We start from the raw sequence: 4679 nt of genomic DNA on the forward strand, positions 1-4679 counted from the left end.
TCTTTCTTTCTTTCTTTCTTTCTTTCTTTCTTTCTTTCTTTCTTTCTTTCTTTCTTTCTTTCTTTCTTTCTTTCTTTCTTTCTTATTGAGACAGGGTCTCACTCTCACTCTGGCTGGAGTGCAGTGGCACCATCATGGCTTACTGCAGCCTCGACCTCCCAGGCTCAAGTGATTCTTCCACCTCAGCCTCCTGAGTAGCTGGGACCATAGACGTGCACCACCACACCTGGCTAATTTTTTTGTATTATTATTATTATTTGTAGGGATGGGGTTTCACCATGTTGTCCAGTATGGTCTCGAACTCTTGAGCTTAAGCAATCCTCCTGCCTTGGCTTTCCAAAGTGCTGGGATTACAGGCATGGGCCACTGTACCTGACCTGCTTGTTTATTTTTATTGTTGCATACTATTGTATTGTATGGATGTATTACAGTTTTTAAAAAATATTATCTATGAATAGATATTTGTATTTTTTCTACTTTTTGGCTATTATGAATAAAGCTGCTATGAACATTTGTGTACTGATTTTTTTCATGACAATAAGTCTTCGTTACTCTGGGATAAATACCCAGGAGTGGAATGTCTGGGTCATATGGTAGTTGCATATTCAGTTTTATAAGAAACTGCCAAACTTTTCCATGTTAGCGGTACCATTTTAGATACCCACCAGCAATGTATACAAGATCTAGTTTCTCTGTATCTTCACTATCATTTGGTGTTACTACTATTTTTTATTTTAGCCATTTTTGTAGATAGTGATATCATAATTATAGTTTTAATTTACAGTTTCTCTGATAGTTAATTATGTTGAGCATCTTTTCCTGTGCTTATTTGTCATCTGTATATCTTATCTGTTCATGTCTTTTTTTAGTGAGAAAAAAAGCATCCAAAATAGCAATGTATTATATGGGTCCTTTCTGCATGAGGATTTGAGTAATGTCAGTGGATAATATGATTTTACAAAAGATAGAATGCTGTTTGTGATTTTTTCTATTTTTAAACTTGTACCTAGGTATTTCTCTTTTTTTTAGAGATTGTACATGATATTGTGTTTGCTTTTCATCACTAGTATATAGAAATACAGTCGATTTTGTATGTCTATCTTGTATCCTGAAACATTGGAGAACTCATTTATTCTAGGAGATTTTTTGTAAATTTCTTACGATTTTTCTACATAGATAATTATGTCACTTGCAAATATAGATAGTTTCATTTCTTCCTTTCCAATCTGGTTGCCTTTTTTTTTCTTGCCTTAATGCAATAACTAGAACTTCCAGCACTGTTTTGGATAAGAGTGGTGAGAGCAGGTTGCCTTGTTATTGATCTTAGGGGGAAAACATTCAGTCTTTCACTATTAAGTATAGTCTTAGCTGCAGTTTTTTGTTGGTGTTCTTTATCAAGTTAAGGAAATTCCCCTCTCTGTATTCCAGTTTTTTTAGTGGGGTGGCGGGGAGTTTTTACCATGACTGGGTGTTGAATTTTTTCAAATGCTTTTTCTGTGTCAATTGATATGGTCCTGTGATTTGTTTTCAGCATCCCGCTAATACAGTGAATTACATCAACTGGCCCTAAATATTGTAACAACCTTGCATCTCTGAAATAAACCCCACTTGTCATGGTATATAGTTCTTTTATATATTGTTGAATTATATTTGCTATTATTTCATTAAGAATTCTTGCATTTATGTTCATGAAGGATATTGGTCTGCAGTTTTCTTTTTTCTATTGTCTGTCTGGTTTTGGTCACTGAGTAATACTAGCTTCATAAAATGATTTGGGTCAGTGAGTAATACTAGCTTCATAAAATGAGTTATCCTGTTTTATTTTCTGAAAGAAATTCTTTAAACGTTTGGTAGAATTTTCCAATGAAATCATCCCAACCCGGAGATTGATTTTTGGGAGTTTTCACATTTATGAATTCAAATTCCTTAATTGTCATAGGGCCAGTCAAATGATGTTTCTCATATTGATGAATTGTGGTAGTTTATGTTTTTTGAGAAGTTGGTCCATTTCTTCTAAATTATTAAATTCATGGGCATAGTATTCTTTTGATGTCTGCCGGGTATGTCATGATATCCCCTGTTTCATTCCTGATATTGGTAATCTGTGTTTTCCCTCTTTTATTGTCAGTCTTACTAGAATTGTTAATTTTATAGATCTTCCCAAAAATCAGCTCTTGGGCGGGTGCAGTGGCTCACGTCTGTAATCCCAGCACTTTGGGAGGCTGAGGCGAGCAGATCACCTGAGGTCAGGCGTTCAAGACCAGCCTGGTCAACATAGCGAAACACCGTCTCTACTAAAAATACAAAAGTTAGCCAGGCGTGGTGGTGCGCGCCTGTAATCCCAGCTACTTGGGAGACTGAGGCAGGAGAATTTCTTGAACCCGGGAGGCAGAGGTTGCAGTGAGCCGAGATTGCACCACTGCCCTTCAGCCTGGGTGACAAAGCCAGAATTCATCTCAAAATAAATAAATAAATAAATAAAAATAAATAATAAATAAAAGAATCAGCTCTTTGTACGATTGATTTTTTTATTGTTTTCGTTTTTAATTTTACTGAGTTTTTGCTCTTTGTTTGCTTTGCACTTATTTTGCTATTTTATTTCTTGGTTCTTTCGTTGGGAGCTTAAATTATTGATTAGACTTTTCTTCTTTTCTAATGTGTGCATTTAATGCTATAACTTTCCCTGTCTGTACTGCTTTGTGTCTCACAAATTTTGATAAGTTGTATTTTCATTTTCATTCAATTTGGTGTATTTTAAAATTTCTCTTGAGACTTCCTCTCTGACCCATGTGTTATTTAGAAGTGTTCAGTTTCCAAATGTTTGAAGATTTTCCTGTTATCTTTCTAGTTCGATTCAATTGTAGTTGGAGAATGCACTCTGTATCATTTTAATTCTTTTAAATTTGTCGATATTTGTTTTATGGCTAAATATATGATCTATCTCGGTATTTCTTTCATAGGCACTTGAAAAATATGTGCATTCTTTTTTTTGTTTTGTTTTGTTTTGTTTTTTGAGACAGAGTCTAGCTCTGTCACCCAGACTGGAGTTCAGTGGCATGATCTGCAACTTCCACCTCCCACGTTCAAGTGATTCTCCTGCTTCAGCCTCCCAAGTGGCTGAGATTACAGGTATGCACCACCATGCCCGGCTAATTTTTGTATTTTTAGTAGAGACAGGGTTTCACCATATTGGCCAGGCTGGTCTCGAACTCCTGACCTCAAGTGATCTGCCCACATCGGCTCCCAAAGTGCTGGGATTACAGGAGTGAGCCACCAGGCCCAGCTCGAAAAGTATGTGTTTTTTTTTACTACTATATAATTCATCCATGTAACCAAAAACCACTTGTACCCCAAACGCTATTGACATTTTTTTAAAGTAGTAGATATGTAGGATGAACAAGTCGAGAGATCTAATATATAACATCATGAGGATTATAATTAACAAAATTGTGCTGTATTAAGAGTATCTGCAAGAGTAGATTTTTGCTGTTACACAAAAAATGGATAATTATGTAAGATGATGGGTATGTTAATTTGCTTAACTATAGTAACTATTTTATTATTTATATGTATCCCATAACATTAGGTTGAATATATTAAATATACCCAATAAATTGATTTTTAAAAGCAAAAAGTATGTGTATTCTGCTTTGTTGGGTGAAGTGTTCTATAAATATCAATTAGATCCTGAAGGTTCATGATGCTTTTGAGTTCTTCTGTATCCTTGCTAATTTTCTGGTAAGTTCTATCAGTTGGTAAGATAGGGGTATTGAAATCTCTAACTGTGTAATAGTGAATTTCTCTGTAAGTTTCATCAGTTTTTGCTTTACATATTTGGAAGCTCTGTTGTTTGGTTCATACACATATGATTACTAAGACATTTTAGAGGATTGGCCCTCTTATCATTGTGTAAATATCCTCCTCTGTCTATGGTAATTTTCTTTGTTCTGAAGTCTATTTTGTCTGCTAATAATATATCTACTCCCTACTCTCTTTTGTTTAATGTTGCATGGTATATTTTTTTCCTATCTTTTTACTCAACTTGCCTATATCATTACTTTTGAAGTGACTTTCTTACAGACAACATATAGTTGAGTTGTGTTTTTAATTCCCTGTACCAATTTTTAATTGGTATGTATAGGCCATTTACATGTACTATAATTATTGTATTGCTGTATTAGGGCTTAAGTCTGTCATTTTTTAAATTACGATTTTCATTTCCCTGTTTTCCATTTCTGCCTTCCTATTGGTTATTTGAACATTTTTTAGAATTCCATTTTGATTTGTCTATAGTGTTTTTGAGAGTATCTTTTTGTACAGCTTTTACGGTCACCCTAGATATTATATACAGTATATATATCTTATCACAGTCTACTGGCATTGCTGTTTTACCAGTTTGAGTGAAGTCTAAAAATTGTTCCTCCCTGTATGTCCCTTAACCCTTCTCCATTTGTAATGTAATTGTCTTAAATATTTCCTCTACATATATTTAGAGCCATATCAGATAGGTTTATAATTTTTGCTTCAGCTTTCAAACATAATTAAGAAAACTGAAAGTAAGAAGGAAAGCCTATTACATTTACCCATATTTTTGCTTTTATTTGTTGTTTTTTACTTCCCGAGGTTCCAAGATTCCTTCTTTTATAACTTCCTTTCTGTTTTAATAACTTCCTTTAGCC

At 34.2% G+C, this 4679-nt stretch overlaps 1 protein-coding gene across 1 annotated transcript in view; it reads left to right on the forward strand.

Annotated features, from left to right (window-relative positions):
* The window catches only part of NUP62CL (nucleoporin 62kDa C-terminal like), a 92310-nt gene that overhangs the window by 23607 nt on the left and 64024 nt on the right, over window positions 1-4679 (forward strand). The window lies entirely within an intron of this gene.

Source organism: Mandrillus leucophaeus, unplaced genomic scaffold, assembly GCF_000951045.1.
Source record: "Mandrillus leucophaeus isolate KB7577 unplaced genomic scaffold, Mleu.le_1.0 Scaffold949, whole genome shotgun sequence".
NCBI classification, from domain to species: Eukaryota; Metazoa; Chordata; class Mammalia; order Primates; family Cercopithecidae; genus Mandrillus; species Mandrillus leucophaeus.